This window comes from Cervus canadensis, chromosome 1 (assembly GCF_019320065.1).
Source record: "Cervus canadensis isolate Bull #8, Minnesota chromosome 1, ASM1932006v1, whole genome shotgun sequence".
Taxonomy (NCBI): Eukaryota; Metazoa; Chordata; class Mammalia; order Artiodactyla; family Cervidae; genus Cervus; species Cervus canadensis.
Window position 1 is genome coordinate 365,642 of NC_057386.1, and position 19,466 is coordinate 385,107.

Here is a 19,466-nt window from a genome sequence, read left to right on the forward strand (position 1 = left end):
TGGTGAGAGGCTGAGCTGGGGGTGAGCCTTGAGCATTTGTGACAGCACCAGGCAGGTGGTGTCAGGGTGGCCAGAGTGGGGGCTGTGGAGGCCAGAGGGGGCCACACCCGGTTCCAGACACTGGGGGGGATACCGTGCCAGTGTTTCCCAGGCATGGTGGGCGAGGTGGCGCTCTCTGCCCTTACCTCCTTCCCATGCACATTTTTTGGGCTACTTTATTTTTGTTGTTGTTCAGTCGCTAAGCCGTGTCCAACTCTTTGTGACCCCATGACTATAGCATGCCAGGCTTCCCTGCCCTTCACTGTTACCAGGAGTTTGCTCAAACTCATGTCCTTTGAGTCGGTGATGTCATCCAACCAACTCATTGTCTACTTTATGGGTCTAAACAAAATTCACAAAGTCCCCCATGCTTGTCAGCACAGTCAAACACTAAGAGATTGACAACAATCTCCCTTCACAGCTGTTCTGCAGAGGTCAGCGGTCAGCCATACATTTTCCCACCTCATTCTCTGTGTTGCATCCCAGCCCGTGCACATGTCTGTGAGGATTCCCTGCTTTTAAAACATTGATCTTTTTACTTGGAGGGAATTTACATTTACATGCAGTTGTAAGAAATAACGCAGGGAGACTCCGTGTCCCTGTTACTGAGTTTCCTCCAGTGATGATGTCACAACCTGGGTCCTGACACACTCGTCAGGGACACCCACCACCCTGAGGACCCCTCATGCCGCCCACAGCCACATCCACTCCCCTGTCCCCAGCCTCTGACCCTGGCCCAGGGCAACCACCGAGATGACCTCCGTTTCTAGAAACGGAGTCAGACAGTCTATAACCTGTGGGGACTGGCCCTTGCATTCAGCATAATTCGAGATCCACCAGTTGTGGTATCATCATCTTGCTCCTTCTGACTGCAGAGCAAGATTCCATGGCATAGCTGTACCACACTTTGTGACACCGGATAATTTCCAACTAGCACACCTGTGGTTTCCAGCTGTTTCTACTAACGCTGCTATGAACAGGTTTGGAGGTGAATCAAAGTCACCCTTCTCTGGGCTAGATGCCTGGGAGTGCAGCCGCCAGGGGGCGTGATGCTGCATGTTTGTTGTTAGAGACCGCCATGCTGGCTTCCAGAATGGCTGTGTCCCCTATTTTGAAAAAGGGATAATACAACACACTTCACTCTGTCACCTACTCTTTTCATGTAATAACATATGACACACCTCTCAAGGTCAATACCTATAGATTTAACTTTTTAAAAACTTGGTTTTTTTTTAATAAAAAATAATAAACTGATACTAATCCAAAAGTTGCTGAAAATCTTAGGAAACAGCAAAGGGACTAGAGGACTGACACTTGCTCCCACACTGATCATGCTAACACTGTTTTTGGCAGAAATGAGAAAACTGTATGTTTACATTTTCAATGTAATGTATATAAACCTGAAAAGGAAATAGGCTCGAAACATTAGCTTGTGTACAGACACGTTAGCGCCAGAGGCCTTTCCAGTGCATTTCGCTAACCTCCACTCTGCATTTAGGGTACTATTTTCTATTTGATAGAAATTTTAAATAGGAATCACACTGTCCAACATATTAACACACTTTTTCACACATTATCTTAGGTGTCTGTGTCACCACGTGTGGTTACGGTTCATCATCCAGCCTGAAGGGTGGGGGGGACGGAGGGGCAGCGCCGCCAGCAAGGGTGGGGCTGGGAGGGGGCCTACGCAGACCTTGGAGGCGCAGGGCCCTGGGGCTCCAGACTGTGAGATGACAGTGTCCCTTTGTTCATCATGGCAGCCCTGGGACCAACATAGGTGAGTGGCCGTGTAAGAGGAAGTGCAACACTCCTGGTTCGCCTGTCGGAGGCCAGCCTTGCAAGAAGGTGGACAGACGTGTGGGCCTTCCTGCTCCTCTGCCAGCTGCGGGGCCCCCGAGCGATGTCCAGGGATCCACATGTACTGCACCTGCAGAAGGGTCTTCCTGCTGGGCATGCGGCGAGACACCCAAACTCTCAGGCTTCCAGAACCCCTGGCACGGAGCCCCCCCCAACCCTGATCCCCCAGCCAGTGACGGGCACCTCTCCCCTCCCAAGGCATTCTGTGTCCAAACAGCTTTAACTTCAAATTCCCGAGAGGTCACTTGCCTCCGTGAAACTCCATCCGTGGGAATTACATGTAACCTCTGGGAATAAAAGAATCCATCATCTATCATGTGTCAACCCTTCAAGTCATCAAAGAAAGGAACTGTGTCCGACAGGACAAAGGACCAGCTGTTTTTCCAGCCATCCGGGATTTGCAGAAAAGTAAGGACCAAGGCTTGAGGATGCACGGGAAGTGGTTGGCAAGCTGCCACAGTTGGGACCAGACTCGTCCCCCAGCTTGACCTTATCACAGGCTGGCAGCCCGACTGCACTCCCACCAGCCCACTCCCCCCACCCCAGCCCTAAGAAGTGGGCGCTGCAGAGAGCACGCAGGGAGCCTGACAAGATCGCCCCCAGGCCCCCAAGGCGAGAACCTGGGCACTTCCCTTAGTGGATGTGCCCTAGGTCGTATCTCCCCATTTCCTTCAGCTGTTTCTCTGTCAATGGTTCCAGCCCGTCTCCAGCCTCGCTCCCGGCTCTGGGTTACCCAGAAGCACAGCCCCCGCAGCAGCCCCCGCCGGGGCTGGGTCTGACACCCAGAGCCCAGGGCCCTGCCCCGCCCGTCTCTGGGTGCCGAGCTTCTGCTCTGGGACCTGCTGTCCCTGAGACTCAGGCTCTCAGCCTCCCTGCCCCCAACCTGTTTCTGTGGAGTGTTTAGTCCAAAGGATTTCACATTTATCCCTGTCGGATCCAATTTTGTTAGCGTCGGCCCCAAGGCACTTAACAGGGAGAAAATTAATGGCTGACGTGAGAAGAGAGAATGCCAGCCCGACTCCCCTCATGTGTGTCCTCTCTCGGTAATCAGGCTGTTTGCTGTGTTATCTATTAAGACGTGGGCTTCCCAGGTGGCGCCAGTGGTAGAGTCTGCCTGCTAAGGCAGGAGACATCAGAAACACAGGTTCGATCCCTGAATCAGAAAGATCCCCTAGAAGAAATGGCCGCCCACCGCAGTATTCTTGCCTGGGAAATCCCATGGACAGAGGAGCCTGGTGGGCTACAGTCCACGGGGTCACAGAGTCACAGTCACACTGCAGAGTCTGTGTGCCCCTTGGCTACAAGTGGTGCATAGGGCAGAGGTTAATTTGGGGGTCCTAGATTGGCCAGGCCGCAGGAATACCAAGGCCCTCCCAGGGTCGTGGTCTCTGCTCCTGGAGACAAGTGGTTCTCTCCTTCTGGGGGTCAGGAGACCCGCATGTGAAGCGACCTCGTGGGACATATGGCCTGTGATGAGTTATTCCTTCATCTGGTAAAACTCAGGACTCGGGTCTTGGGGAGCCCTCCTGCCCTGAGACTCCAAGAGGATTTTGTGGAGAAAAGGTTCAAGAATGCCTGCAGCGGCTCACGTACCCTTTCTCTACGTCCATCAAGTCCCAGGTATTTCTCCAGGCACAGGAAACGTCTGGAAAGAAATATCCTAAAACGTGCCCATTGTTCTGTTTCTGAGTGAATTCAGATTTTCCTCTTTACATTTTGTTTGTATTTTGTAAATTTTCTACAATGTCTGAAAATGAACCAGTGAGGTTTCTTGAGAGAGAGAAAGGAAACCAGGTCTTTGACTCTAAGGAAAGCGGGGCTCTGTGTCTGCACTGACCTCAGGGCGGCCAGCTGTGGAGGCTGGAAGGGCTGTGCCCGGAGCGGTCACGAGTGTGGGTGCGTCTCCCGGTTCCTCCCCCTGGGCAGTCACAGTCCCACCCTGCGGCTGTGCCCTGGTGGACGGTGGGTGACCGGCCCCCAGGACTCAGCACTAAGCCTGGGGGCGCTGCGGGAAAGCCGGGAGAGCTGGTCACCTTGTGAGTCACTCCACAACCAGCCTCCGGGGGGTCAGCGGTACCTGGGGGAGCCCTGGAGAAAAGAGCATCAGGCGGTGTGATGACCTCTCAGCCTGCGGAGCGTCTTCACGGTCGCTACCCCCGCGCTCCTCGCGGACGCCCAAATGCCCACGCTCGTCTCTCCGCCCGCTTTGCTCCTCGGAGCGGCCCCCAGCCCTGCACAGTGTCACCTGTTGCTCTTGCCTTTGGCCTGTGGCCCTGGGAAGGTCACCCGGGGGACTGCACATACGTCCCATGCTTGCAGAGCTAGAGGCTTGGGGATCAAGACCCCCACCTCTGGGGGGACCTCTGAGCAGGACGGTGGGAGCCTCTGGGGAGACGTTCCCATCCTCCACCCTCGGCGCCCCTTTTGCCTGCTTCTGGGGGCGGGTCCCTGCAGGACCAAACCAGCGGCAGGCAGCTCAGGCCCGCCCCTCATACCGCTTTGGGCCCTGACCTGGGTTTCACCCCGCTGCCCCCCTTCCACCCAGGACACTCCACCTGCAGGCGGGCCCTGGCTCAGGCTTAGATGGAAACCAGCCCTTCAGCCCTTCTCATCTTTTTAAAAACACGTCTTTGAGGATGCAAAGAGGAGGCTTAGAGATGTGGAAGCCCTGATCTCCCGAGCCCTGGGGCAGGGGCCCGACTCTGGGCTGAGTGTGGAAGTGCTGCTCTGGGAGAGAAGGAAAGTCTTTGCTCGTCCTGGAGAAGAGGCCTAGGCATCCTTGCAGAGCGGCCGCCCTCCTGTAACTGTGACCTCCCTGTCGGCGCAGGCGGGCCCTCCCCTCTCCAGCCTTGAGGAGGCAGGCTGTTGAAAACCACGGCCCAGCTCCTACAGGGCAGACCTGGCTCCTACAGAGCAGCTTGAGAGGCGGCATGGCTGGGCTGGACCTTCCTGGGGAGCCTCAGCTCGCTGGCTCGCGAGTGACTCCATGAGGCCCCGTTGAACCACTCTGACCTGCAGCGCTTGCATCCAGCGTCCGTGTCTGAGCCCCTGCCATGTGCTGGGTGCAGCGGACCCACCCAGGACCAACCCTGGAAGCTCACTGTCTGCTTCCTGGCTCATGGCTGCTCGGGGCCTCGTGGCTACCTCTGCGTCAGGTCAGATGGGCCGTGTGGCCACTCCAGCAGGACGTGAGCAGGAGTGACGGGCGTCCTTCTGGAGAGGGCTCTGGGCAGGTGCTGCAACCCTCCCCCAGACAGCCTCCTCCCCCCTCCAGTCAGCCCAGAGAATGGTAGAGCCACAGGACGGGCCAGCCTGGATCCCTGATCCCTTGTGGAGGAGGCCACCTCGCAGAGGACTGCCCCGTTTGCCTCGTGGGCAGTAAGTCCTCATTGGTGTGTTTTGGTTGCAGCAATAATCAATAAGTCAGGCACGGTCTCTGCTGACCTGGAGCTGTCCAGGTTCACAGTCATCCAGTGACGACTAGGACGGGGGTCTGAGCGGGGAGCCCAGAGTTTCCAAGAGCATGTGATCTGAGGCTACAGAGCAGAGGTCAGACGGCTTCTCCTTGACTGGAAGATGGGAAATGTCTTTACAGACTTTCAGAGCTGAAGTGGAGCCTGAGGAGCCCTTGTGGTCGGAGCATTTTGAAGAGGATCAACCCTGGTGACGTGGAAGGTGAATCAGTAATTTTAAACTCACTTCCTGGAGACGGCCTCGGCCCAGCCTGTGCTCCAACTGGGGTCTGGGGAGGAGCCCTCCATGTCTTCCCCACAGCCTAGTGCTTGGGATGCAGAGCCTGGGCGCCCGAGCCCGGAAGAAGATTCCCTCGTGATCTTGTCTCTTCCCAACCCAGGCCTTTAGGTCACTGAAGCGCCTGACCTGTTTGGGGTCGGTCTTCCTTGATGTTGAGTGGCTTATCCACTCAGCCCTTTGCCCACTCTTTCCTTTAGTTCAGAGTTTATCTGTTGATGCTGGGCCCTGTGGAGTCCAGAGCCTCAGTTCAGCTGGCAAGAGCCCACCACTAGCTGGGGAGGGGAGTGTCCACATTGCCGTGGAACTGGGAGTCGGGGTACTTCATGCTCCAGGGAGGCGGCGGCGGCGGGGTGTGTCAGGCATGAGGGCTGAGCGCTGGACGGTGCCGGGCATCTCGGGGAGGGCTGCGGCCCAGCAGAGCTGAGCAGTGATGGTGGGGGCCCCAGAGTCACGGCTGGGGTGCACCTCTGGAGGAGAGCTGTGTGAGGAGGGCAGGCGGCAGGATGGACAACTTAGGCTGACAGAAGTGGGTGATGCAGCCGCCACAGGGTGGCCTGGATTCAAGGCAGTCTGCTCCGAGGTGCCTCCGTGACTCTAACGCTGGAGAAATGTCCCCATGAATGCAGGGACTTCTCGCTCCTAATGGCCGGGCGTGTCACTGATTCTATTCCCAGCCTGGCTCAGTGGAGATTCGACCTGTTACATGAGAGGGCCTCACCCCAGGGCCTCTTGGGCATCTTATTTTAGTCCCCGAGGAGACCAGCTGCCCAGGAGACGGCTCCCCCGGGATTAACAAGCTCTCCCTTCATCACTCCCCTCAAGCTGCAGCACCCTGTGAGGAGGGAGGCGCTTAGAGTCGGCAGCTTCCTGCAGCTGCCAGACCGACCAACCATCGCAGCCTCAGTATCCATGGTGGTCAGCAGCATGGGGAGAGGTTGGGGGACTGCAGATCAGTTGGCCTCAGCCATTGCTCATGGGCAGTCATGAGCAGAGAGTGTCTTGAGCAGGGATGGTCCTCAACTTGAACCATTTCAGATCCAAAAGAGAAGAATGGGTTCTACTGGCACCCGGACCTCCCTCGGCTCTGGCCTGTAAGCGGGTGGTGGACAAGCCTCTGAGAGATTCTTCTTGTCTGCCCCAGCAGGCTAGGGGAGTGTATTAAAGAGCAGAGACGTCATTTTGCCAATAAAGCTCTGTATAGTCAAATAATCTATGGTTTTCCCAGTAATCATGTACTGATGTGAGAGTTGGACCATAAGGAAGGCTGAGCGTCAAAGAATTGATGTTTTTGAACTGTGATGCTGGAGAAGACTCTTGAGAGTTCCTTGGACAGGAAGGAGATCAAGCCACTCGATCCTAAAGGAAATCAATCCTGAATATTCATTGGAAGGACTGATGCTGAAGCTAAAACTCCAATACTTTGGCCACCTGATGTGAAGAGATGACTCATTAGACAAGACCCTGATGCAGGGAAAGATCAAGAACAAGGATGGGGGCAACAGAGGATGGGATGATTGGATGGCATCATTGACTCAATGGACATGAGTTTGAGCAAATGCGGGGAGATGGTGAAGGACAGGGAAACCTGGCATACTGCAGTCCATGGGGTCGCAAAGAGTCGGGCACAACTGAGCGACTCAACAGCCCTGGCCAGGGATGCTGGGTGCACGTCTGGTCCGAGCTGGACCACTTCCTGCAGGTGCTCAGATGCTCCCTCCAGAGTCCGGATTATGGATCAGAAGCAGAGGGCACCCAAGGGCGAAGCGACTGACTTTGGGGAGCTCGAGCATGGAGTGTTCTCGGGGGTTCGGGAGGCCAGCCTCAGAAGCTGTGGGCTCTCCCCATCCTGGTCTTGGCTGCTAAACTCTTAATTCCACGGAAGCCTCCACATCCTTCCAATAACATCTTCCTTTGGGGTCAAGTCAGAATTTGGTTTCTTGCCCCAACCGGCCACACCTTCATCAGAGATTCCAACCCAGCTCTCGGGGGCCTGGGTCACGTGTCATTCCTCAGGGTAGGTGTGCAACGCTTTTCTGAGACATAGAGGTGAGTGCAGGTTCCCGGGAGACCACGGGACCTGGGGGGATAGGAGGCATGATATCTGGGGACGGGAACATGGAGCGTCAGCCCCAAGGCTCCGGCGTGGAAGCTGTGTGGCCCATGAACTTCAGCCTCTTGAGGTCTCGGTCAGCTGGGGAAGCCCTCACTGGGCCGGTTCCCGTCTGTAAGGTGGGGACCCCCGCAGCGAGAAGGTTCCTGTTGTTGGAGGCGCTCCTCCGTCCCCACCACACAGCGCCCTCTGACTTCCGAGGCCCAGTCCCCTCCCACCTCGTGCTCCCCCCACACACTGGAAGGAAGACCTGCTGAGCAGCCAGGACCCCAGGGCTGCCCCTGCTCACCCGCTCCCCGAGGCCCGGCTACCTCACGCCCAGCTTCTTGGTGCAGGTGCGGGTGGGACCCCCGCGTCACACTCTCGCCACCCGCCGCCCTTGTCTCTTTAGGCAAGTGCCCCGGGGACCCAGCCCCAGCCTTGGCCTCCTCCAGCCCCTGGCTCCAGAGCGCAGGTTTTCCAGGCTTCCTGCTGAGATTCATAATTGAACGGAGCATCGCTGGTCTCCGCACAGGGAAGCAGGCGTGTAGTTATTGTCTCTGTGAGTTCTCCACTTGAATCTGCCTGATGGCTCTGCTCGGATGAAATCTCCATACCAGGCTTCAGGGCTCTCTTCTTCTTTGTTTCTTTCTTTCCTTTAATGAGCAAACATGGAACTCCAGAGGCGAAATGGCTCTCTGCAGAGCCCAGGCTTTCCTGTTGGTCTGGCTCCACGGACCTCGGGAATGAAGGCTGGGGTGAGGGGGCAGGGTCACGACCTCCAGAGGAGCCCTTGGGACCATCCATACCTCGTGCTAACTTCCCACACGAAGAACCCGATGCCCCTCTCTGCAGGGACAGGCCGGCTGGCCTCTGGACTCCGAGTTCAGGGCTGTTTGGCCATCCCTGCGGCCCGCTCCGGGGCTCATTCACAACCGGGAGAGGGTTTGCCTTTCTGGAGACAGCTTCGCCTGTCAGAACTCGGTGGGGAGGGGGTCTTGTGCTGCTGGCAAGCAGCAGGGGGAGGCCAGGGGTGCTGCTAAACAGTACAGAGGACAGCATCCCCCCAACAGTGACACCACCCCAGCTGTGAACAGTGCCCGAACCCTCCCCCCCCAAGCCCGCGGCAGACATTGCGAATCTATCGCCGGGCTTTTCTCCCCATCACGATCTAAAGTCCTCTCAGCGCAGCCCTCCACACAGAGGCTATGAGTCAAGACCAGACCTTTCGATCATCCCGAGGCCAGACACCGCAGAGACGGGAGGCTCTGAAGTCACCCTGCTGGCCGAGTCTGGCTCTGAGGTCACCGCTCACTGCGTCGTCTCAGGTCCTGGGTAATCAATGAGCTTCCTTTGCCCCATCTGTGGGATGGGGATTGTGACTGGGAAACCTTCAGAGGGCTGTTCAGGGGCTCCCACGAGGCAATGCCAGCTGTAAACATCCCAGAGCCCGGGGTGGCCTGTGAGCTGATTCGATAATCAACTGTGGTGCTGGCAGCCACCCATCAGAAGGCGGAGGCCAGCTTCGTGCCCTCCCAGGACGGCCTTGGACTCGGCCTCGGACTCCGCTGTGTCCTCCTGTGCCCGCGACGTTGCAGCTTGGAATGCGCAAGGCCCCGACTCTCAGAAGGCCCGGCCAGATGACTGCTGCCCTCAGTCCCGTGACCGACGGACCGACAGGCAAGGGCTGGCTGCCACTGGGCGCTGGCTCCCTGCAAAGCCGGTGCTAAGCTTCCCCATTGTCTCATTTACACCTCAAACTATCCTTTGAAATAGGAGCCCCTATTTTACACGCAAGGCAGCTGAGGCTCGAGAAGGCAGGTAAGCTCCCAAGACTGAACACCCACCTGCTCCTGTCTGATCCAACTCAGAAGCAGAGCTCCACCCTCGGGGCCAGCCCGCTCCCGGTTCTGAGACGGGAGATGAGAGAGGCAGAGCAGCCTGCGTCTGGGAGGCCCCCAGGGCCTCCTGACACCAAGGGGGTGCGTGTCCACCCCCTGAGTCTCCTCAGGCTGGGACCAGCTCTTCCCAGCAGCCAGAAACTGCGTTCAAACTCAGTTTTCAAGACCCGCCCCTGTAGTATGAAGCTCCAGGTTCCAATTCCCCCACATCTGCTGGAATTGGGGCTGGCAGGGCGCTCACTCAGGAGACACCAAGTTGTAGATTTGCTGCTCACAGATGGGATGCTGAGCCCCCGGCTAAGCAGCGCCCTGTCCCTCTGTCCCCAGCCCCCGGAGCACCGGGGCCAGCCTGTGCCCCGTCCACGTCAGCAACTTTCCAGGAAAAGCTTCTCGACTTTTGTTAACTTCCTTTCTGTTTGGAACCAGAGAGCACCAGTCCCCACCCCCAGGAGCCTCCCCACCCCCGCCCTGGTGCTGGCAGAGCATCTCCGGACCCACAGCCATCCAGCCCCCTCGCTTCTAGCGGCATCCCCACTCTGAGGGCCTGTGAGGGCCAGCGGGCGCTGGGCTGCGGTGGGGAGCGGGCCAGCATCTCTGCCGGGGCACCCGAGTGCGGGGGAGCCTGTAACCTGTTCAGGAAAGTTGCCCGAGGAGCTGGCACTCGAGCTGAGCCCCGAAGGATGAGCAGGAGTTGGTTGTGAGCACAGCCTGGAACCAGCAGAGCGGATGGCACAGCGGAGGCTCGGAGGCAAGAGGGCAGGGGGCGCAGCGACGCCAGGCAGTGGCTGGAGGTGGAGGGCAGGGAGGAGACAGGAGGTGGGGCCGCCAAGTCAGGGGAACTTGAGGGGTTGGGCCAGCCACCAGATGGGCTTTTGGAAGGGCTGACCCTCCCTGGAGTGGGGCAGGATGCAGTTGGAATCTAGGCTCCGGGATGAAAGCCTCACTTGGGGGCACATGCTGGTGTGACGCGGGGAGCACGGGTACCTTATCCATCTCCAGACTGACTGCAGCCCTCCCCCCCAAGAAAGCAGCCTTGGTTTAGGGACGCATGTGCCGCTCCAGGCCGCCTTCCTGGGCGGCCTGTGCCCAGACTCCCCAAGGACCTGCCCACTAGCCCTCAGCGGCCCTCCCGTGTCCCCTCAGTTGGTTCCACAGGCTAGGCCCACGCCCGGCTCTGTTCTCAGCTGGGCTCCAGGACAGATGCCCTTCCCTGGCTCCAGGCCCTTTAATTCCAGGCACAGTTCATCTTCCCTTCCTGTCCTCCTGGAGGCTGGAGTGAGGCCTAGGGCTTTTGCTTTAATACAAAAGAAAAAAGAAAACAAAATGTAAAAGCCAGCTTCCCTCCCTCCAGGGCATAGCAGGGCTGGCTGGAGCAGGGGCGAAGGGGGCCTTGGTGGGCTGGGATGCTGCAGCCTCAGCCCAGGAACGGAGCGGAGAGGAGCAGTGCTCCTTGTGAGCCAAGCAGGCCATTTATGGGGAGGATGACAGTTACCGGGAAGCCACAGCGCAGCTCCTCCCCAGGAAGCAGAGACACAAAGCAGGAGAAGAGGCTGGAGACTGGGACGCAGCGCGACTCTGCTCCAAGGGGCTGGGTGAGGCTGGCAAGCGGCCCTGGTCATCACCTGATGAGGAAGCGGCCAGTGTCTGGACATCACCCAGCCTTCTCTCGTCTCGGAGGCTCCAGTCTCTCACCGACACTCCGTCTCAGGCCCACTGAGAGTAGGGGAGGAACCAGCCCCTTCCTAGATCAGCTGTTTGAAGCCTGCTCCCTGGAGGGCGCCCCTGGACTGCCTCGAACCACAGCCTCCTCCTTCCTGACAGTCTGCAGATGCTCCCCTTTCTTGCCAGACTTTGGAGACACCAAAGGATGAAAGTCTGCCGAGGTGACCCTCGAGGGTCGATGAGCAGCCGCTCCCACACTGACCGCCCCTGTTACAGGATAACTGCGGCTCTCACCAGCGCTAATACTTATCACTTAACACTTATCACTTGGTCCTCACTACAAACCCTCTCCTGCGGGGGCTCTATTATCGTCAGCTCCATTTTACAGATGGAAAAACTGAGGCCCTGAGTGGTTAGTGACTTGCCCAGGGCTGCCCAGAGCTGGCAGTCGTCTCTCGAAGCCGGAACCCACTCAGCCTTCCCCGTCCGTCACACTCTGCACGACACGAACGCTCAGGAACCAGCTGCCCAGGCAAGGGCTATGGGGCCCAGCCCGGCAACGATGTGCCTCCAGGAGCACCTGCTTCTCCCCGGCCTGTTCCAGACCAGGCACCCAAGTGGGGGAGATGGGGGTGTCTCTTGGAAACATGTGCAGAGGGCTCTGGAGGGGTGGGGGAGGCAGAGCCCCGAGAGGGAAAGGAACTGGAAACGGAGTGGAGGCAGGGAGGGGACTGGACGGGTCCCCAGGCCTGGCCCCTGGTGAGCTCAGCCCCGGGCTGCTGCCTGGGGGGCGGGGGTGGGGGCGCACACCCAGAGCCCATCGGGCTCAGGAAAGCACCCGAGGGTGCACCTGAGACCTGCTGGGAGGACTCCCCGCCCCGGGGCCCCCACAGACGTCCCCAGCAGTGGCTCTGTGTGCAGGGCGGCTGGGAGCGCGCTGGGCCCTGACTGTGGAGGGAGGTGGCCCCACCCCCGCGTGGTGTCCTCCTGGTTTCTGCGCCTCCCCTGCCCCGCCTGTTCCTAACCCCCAGACGGTCCCTGCGGGCCCTCCCTTGGGCCCCTCCTCCTTGGAGGGACTGGCACTGCTGTCCCGCTTCCTGTCTGAACGCCCCCGGTGGCGCTCCTCTCCCCAGGTTCTCAGCACTGCCGGTCCACAGCTTCTCCACTGCAGACTGAGCCTGTGGCTGCAGTGGACACCGCTGTCCACAGGGACCCGCCCTCCTCCCGCGGGGGCCCCCCTCCACCCCCCTCCGCCGGCCCCCCCCAGCCTGTCCTGTGTTCCTGCTCTCCTGGCCTCCCCATCCTGCCGGTAATTCCTCCGTCAGCTGATCTGCAGCAGTTTCACCTCCTAGGGAGCTTCAGACCCTCCCCTCTGCACCCATCTGACCTTTCTCTTAACTGGCACCCTTGTTGCTGCCTCCCCTGAAGGTGACCTGGTGACTCCGGACCCTGACCAGGGTGCCATGGGGCTTCCAACCTCCCCGGGGACCAGGTCTGGGCCTGGCAGCCACCGTGGGCTCTTCCCGTAGACCCTGCACCCTGGCTGTCCCCCAACGACGCTGAGCTGAGCTGGGCTCCTGGCTCCCATCCTGCTCTTCCGAACCATGTTCTGCTTCCCGCCCCTCCCCGGCCTGGAGCTTTCAGGGAGCCCCCCATCGTCAGGGCCAGTGCCACCCCTTCCAAGAAGCCTCCCGGACCAGCTTCCCATTCCTCATGAGGACCCATGATGCCCTGTGCGGCTTCCTGTCCTGTATTTAATTGTGTGTCCCTGAGTCAGAGAGGGTCTGAGGGTTGTCTGTCTTTTAATCTGCAGCTCCCATGATCCAGGTTGGTGAGACTGCATGAACTTCTGTCTCCAGAGGGGTTTCTGGGGGGTTGGGGGGTCGGAGGCACTGCTCTCTCCTGGCCCCTGGTTCCAGGCCCACAGGGAAGGTGGGCAGAGCGTCCAGGCTGCACTGCCCTCCACCCTCCCCTCCAGCGATGACCCCAGAACCCCCACAACAAGGCCGAGAGGACATGCGCGGCCTCTGCTCACGAGACGTTGGTGACAGCGCTGGTGTCACCGACCCCCATGGTCAGCACGTCACCCCAGGAATCGTGAGGTAACGAGATGAATACAACTGTGCTTGCGGAGAATCGCCTGGAGATCCGCCCTCTGAGAACCACGGCTGGGATCCGGTGTGACCGGCTGCCAGACCAGCTCCATTTTAATCCTCTCCAAAACCAAAGGTTGAAGTGAGAGCCGCAGGAGAAAGGAAACCCCCCCAGGTCTGTCTGGATCCCACGTTCGACATACAACAGCTGTCCTAAATGCCAGAGTCCCGATGTTTCAGAAGCAACACCAGCCCCCACAGAGAGATATGGACTCCAGGGTCCCAGCACAGGGGCTCAGAGCCCCCACTTCTCAGCTGACACCGCGGGTGGCAGGGCTGCGGTCACGCACTCAGCCATCCCTCCCCGTGAGACCCGGATCCCGACACAGGATCACCACGTCCCTGGCGCCTCCGTCTGGGGACAGAGCCGGGCCACCCACCTCCAGCCTCAAGTAATAGCCAGAGAACAAAGCTTGTTCAGGTGCCGGGACCCAGGGCAGCAGTACAGCTGTGGCCGGCGGCCAGCGCCTTGTCCGGGGAGGCCTGAATATTTTACATCTAATGCCTCTGAGTTATGGGCTTTATACCTTTAGATACCAGAATAAACTTGATTTGAAATCGGCCCCAGGGGACATTTGTTAAAGAGAAATAAAGATGTTAGATGCAGTCTCAGATGCTTGCCCAAGCAGCCCTCACTGCCAGCGCTCACGAGGCTGTGAATCTCTGGATAACCCGGGGAGAATGTCCCAGCCCTCCACATATCAACGCCCTGCCTCCCGGTCCGTCAGCAGCCCCTTCCTGAAATAGCACCCTTTCCCTCACTCTCTGTCCCTGGGGCTCTGAGAAGGAAGGCAGGGAGGGGAGCCAAGTGTGGGGTGTGAGGGCCAGCTGCCCCGCTGTTTTATTTGTTACTTGTTCCCATTTCACAGAGGAGGAAACTGAGGCTCCCGGAAGCACTGTGAAGAGCAAGAGGAGGGAGCCAGGACCTCAACTCAAACGTGCGGCCCCAAAGTTGACACTTTTTACTGACACGACACCCAGCTCACAGTCACCATGACCCGGCCACCAGGTCGCCTACTTGGCAGTCGGCTGAGTCTGTTACCGTTCATACTCAGCCAGGTGCTTTCCCCTCAGTGCCTTGTTTTCCGCTCCCAACAGACAGGATAACCCCAGCCCCCTCCAAGGGCGAGGATGAGGGGAAGCGGCGAGGACCTTGGCAAGGGCCTGGCATGCCTTCTCCACGACTGCCTGCTCTAAGAGGAGAGGCACTTTGTCATGCAGGCCCCGACCACGAAAGGCTTTTGTACTTGAATGACAGGACATGCCCAGCTGCCTGTGTGTGGGTGGCGATAGGGAGGGGGATGGACAGGTGTGCCCCTGCCCTGCCCAGCCCTGCCCAGCCCAGCCCCGGGGGTGGGTATGAGAAGCTGCCTTCTGCCCCCAAATGCACGCACTTCGCTCTGGGTGCAGAGGCGTTTGGGGTGACCCGCCGGCAGGAGCAGCACAGAGCAGATGCTGAGCCCCGGAAGCCAGGGGCCAGGCCTGCCCAACCTCGCAGAGCCTCTCCCGCTGAGCCCTAATTCACAGGGCTGTTGCCAACGCTCATTAATAAATGATGGAAACTGCTCAGCAAATGTCGAGCCTGAAACGTGCTGTGCGGCCCCCATGAGCCAGGCCAGGCAGCCTCCGGGCTGTGAGGCAGGCAGAGAGCTCTCTGGACCAGGGCAAGCCCGGGCTGGCGATCCCCGGCCAGCTGTGGACACGTGGGGCTGATGCTCATGGTGGTGGGCGTCCCCTCGGGGGCTTCCCTGGGGATGGCGGGGGCCGACAGGTTCAGAGGACTATCTGTCTGCTGATGGGGACAGAGCAGCCGTTGGAAAGGTCAGCCAGACAACGGAGAGGGAGGACACACAATCCACGTGAGGAGACATCTGCTTGTGGTCTGGGGTTTCGGGGGAGTGAGGTTACAGGGTCAGAGGCCCCTTTCCCTTCCCCCATGTAGCTTGATTTGGGGAGACCTTCCAGAGGAGAGTGGGCACTCCCAGAGGGGCCCCCTGGCGCCAACACCGACAGGGATTCCACCTTCCAGAGGACATTCATTTGCTTGGGTCACGTTTCTATCTGCGGCCCCCTGGGACAGATCCAGGTTTTGTTGGGCAATTGGATGGGCCCTCTTAAAGAGAAAGAACACAAACTACAAACACACAGCTAGAATCCCGGCCTGGGAAGGACCTGTGCAAGGGAGCACACGAACCTCGGGCTTCTTCAGCATCAGGAAAAGCCCACCTCGTGCTGATCTCCTCTGGAGAAAGCAGCGCAAACACTGCAGCCCCTCCCAGGAACCCCGCCAGACCGGTGGTCTCCAAGTCAGGCTCCTGGAGCCTTGGGATGCCCCCAAAGGGTGCAGACAGGCTCTTCTCGTCTGACCCTCCCCGCCCACCCACGGTAGGGCGGCTCCTGAGAAGGTGGACGTGTGCTGGGCCCCTCGTGCAGCTGGAGGACATTCTTTTTAGAGACAGACCCTGTGCCTGGGGGGTCAGTCTGGGTCCAACGCCTGGAGGAACGGATGAACGAACGGGGCTGAGGCACGGAGGGGAGGCAGCTCCCAGGCGAGTCTGGAGGAGGGAGGGAGCTGGGTGGGCAGGCGGCAGGTCCTCACCACCCCGCCCCCCACCCCCCGCGAGGACCCTCATCCAGGGAGGCGAGGCTGGATACGCAGGGCAGACGGGACCGCACCTCCTCGGCGCCTCTGACCCCTGACCCCTCGCGTCCACCTCAGGCCAGACAGGGCCCCGAACGGATGCGGTTGTGGCCCTCAGATGGCAGGACGCCTTACCGGGAGCCATCGCCGCACACGAGGGCAGGAGCTGCCAGTCCCTCTGTGGCGCTAATACCCGGGGGGTGCATGGGGTGGGGGGTCCGTGCCCCGTCCAGGCAGGAAATCCCTGGTCCATATGGGACTCTCCTGGGGTCAGCACAGAGAACGCGTGGATGGGGCCGAAGGCACAGGAGTGACCACACGAGAAAAGGCTTATGCACAGCCTGTGCCCGCCCACTGCCCGCCCCGCCCCCGCCCATGCACCGCCCACTGCCCTCCACGGCCCCGCCCACTGCCCGCCCCGCCCACTGCCCTCCCCGGCCCCGCCCACTGCCCGCCCCGCCTCCCACTGCCTGCCCCGCCCCCCACTGCCTGCCCCGCCCCCTTCCGCACTCCCCGCCCCCGACCCCACCGACGCCCATCCCCGTGGGATCTGGCCTCACACTGTGCAGAGAGCAAGGCCTTCCCAAGGTGGCGGCTTCTTTTGGGGTCTCATTTCAGCTTCTCTTTCCACAGGAAACGCGAGGGAGTCTTAGGGCCTGGGAGCAGGGGAGGGGCAGCAGACCCAAGCGACACCCGGGCCTTCCTGCTCCAAGGCTAGGAGTCTTCCACGTGCTCTGCCCACCCCAACCCGGTGTTTTCCTGTGTGAAGGAGACACCCTGGCGAAGAGGGGGGAGGGAGCTGCCATTCACCGAGCTCCTAGCAACTGCGTGTGCTTGACGATTCCACAGATCTAAACCTCAGAGCACCCCTGGAGTCTAGCATTACCATCCTGCTATCATAAATGAGGAGGGTCAGATTTAAAGGGTGCAGGAGGAAATGTCCCACGGTTGCCCCCGTGTCAGGAACAGAGCCCAGGCCCAAGTTCACGTTGGTCTCCAAGTCAAGTTCACCTGAACTTGGTAGCAGAGTCCCACCCTCGATGTGCTCCCCTTGAATGTGGGCGGCCCCTGAGAACAGGCTGGCTGGGTTGTGTTATATAAGACTGCACCAGGGCAGGGTGGAGGGGGAGAAGTCAGGGAGACACCCCTGCTGACCTGGAAGAAAGCCGACCGCCTCCTGTGAGCCGCCATGGGGCTGTGTGGTGAAGAACGGTGGCTGTCTCTGGATGATGGCTCGCAAGAGAACGGCCTCAGTCACACACCCGCCAGACACAAATTCTGCCAACAACCAGTGAGCTGGGAGAGGACCCCGCCCCAGGGAAGCATCCAGCCTGCAGACACCTGGCTCACAACCTTGGGAGACCCGAGGGGAGGATCCCGCTGAGCGGGCCAGACTCCCCGTCCAGGGACACTGTGAGATGGTCCGCTTGTTTTAAGTCGCTGAACTCATGCTAATTTGTTAAGAAGCAGAGGAAACAAGGGCTTCCCAGGTGGCCCTAATGGTAGAACTTGCCTGCATATGCAGGAGACACAAGAGGTGTGGATAAGAGGTGTGGGTTCAGTCCCTGGGTTGGGAAGAGCTCCTGGAGGAGGGCATAGCAACCCACTCCAGTGTTCTTGCCTGGAGAATCCCATGGACAGAGGAGCCTGGCGGGCTATAGTCCCTGGGGTCATAAAGAGTTGGACACAACTGGAGTGACTTAGCACACATGCATGCTGGCACACAGAAGACAAATACATGTCTCATCTTTCAGTAGTCCAGTCACCTTGGGGAAATTATCTCATTTCCTGAGACTCGTTTCCTCAGTTTCAAATGGGGTTCATGCTGGTACCATCCTTGCAGGGCTGGTGGAAGGCTCCGTGAGACACCACAGCCCACGTGGCGAGCTCTCAACACACAGTTGCTAACAAATTGCGTCTTTTATTCGAGGTTACCACTTTTGGTGAGTAACTTGGGCAACGTTTCAGGAGGCTGGTTAATTTGGTACCGTACGTCCCCTACAAACTAACCTTCAAGTTCAAGTCGTGAACTTTCACAGATGCAGATGGGCATGCCAGCCCCTGTAAGCCTGCTGTCGTACTGCACGACTGTACTTCTCAAGGTGCTGTGTAAGATTAGAGATGCTTTTATTTTGTGTGTTTGTTTTTACGTGTGTATTATTTAAGTAGTAGAGAAGTACTATAAGCCTATTACAGTACAGTACTATATAGCCGACTGTGTGAGTTGGGTACCTAAGCAAACTTTGTTGGACTAACGAACAAATTGGACTTACAAGCGTGCTCTTGGGATGGAGCTCATCTGTACATAGGGAGCGTATCACAGCCATCTGCCATCTGCAGGGCTGCATGATCTTCCCTGTGTTGATTTCCTAGGGCTGCGTAACAAAGCACCACAGGCTGGGATTAAAACAACAGACATGTGTTCTCCTGCCCGCCCAGAATTGAAGGTGGGAGGAGAAGGGGGCAACGGAGGATGAGATGGTTGCATGGCATCACTGACTCGAAGGACATGAGTTTGAGCAATCTCCGGGAGATGGTGAAGGACAGGGAAGCCTGGCATGCTGCAGTCCATGGGGTCAAAAAGAGTTGGACATGACTGAGTGACTGAACAACAAGCTAGAAGTCCAAAATCAAAGTGTTGGCAGGGCCCTGCCCTCTGAAGGATCAGAGAAGAAGCTGTTCCATGACTTTCTGTAGCGTCCGGTGTTTGCCAGCAATCTGCTCTGCCCCTGGGCTGTCAGCTGTGTCACCCCAACCACAGCCTCCGACCACGCGGTCTTCACCCTGTGTGTCTCTTCTCGTCCTCTAAGAATCCAGTCTGTTACCTTAAAGCCCATCCCAGTTATGACCTCATCTTAACTTGATGACATCTTAAAGGACCCTATTTCTAAATAAGGACTCACCTACAGGTACCAGGGTTAGGACGCTTTCCATCTATTTTTTGGGGACACAAATTTAGCTCATCTCACGCCCGGGGCTGACAGGTGTTGGGAGGAAAAGAATCCCTTAATGTCGTCCTCTTTTCTTCTCATCTCCTGCCTTGCCAGTGCTTTCCAGGAGACAGAGCCAGAAACAGGAAGCCTCCACCCAGGACTTTCTAGAACATTCTGTCCTGAGAGCTGAAGATCCCCATGAGGCCCCCGCTCCCACCCTGGGGACCTGGAGAGCAGTGGAGGCCGCGAGCGGTCCTGTACTGCCTGCGGCAGGAGGAAGAGCCCGTCGCAGCGGTGATGGGAGGCCAGGGGCCAGCGGCGGGCTCGCAGGAGGCCCGGCTGACCTTTGAAGTCAACAGGCGGCTGCGGCAGAATCTCTGCCGGGGGAGCTGGGCTTCTGAGGGAAACAGAAAGACTGCCTCCTCACTTCAAAGGGAA

General features: G+C 58.8%; 1 protein-coding gene across 1 annotated transcript in view; it reads right to left on the minus strand.

Annotated features, from left to right (window-relative positions):
- CACNG4 (calcium voltage-gated channel auxiliary subunit gamma 4) overlaps positions 1-19,466 on the minus strand; it is a 51,761-nt gene that overhangs the window by 10,761 nt on the left and 21,534 nt on the right. The window lies entirely within an intron of this gene.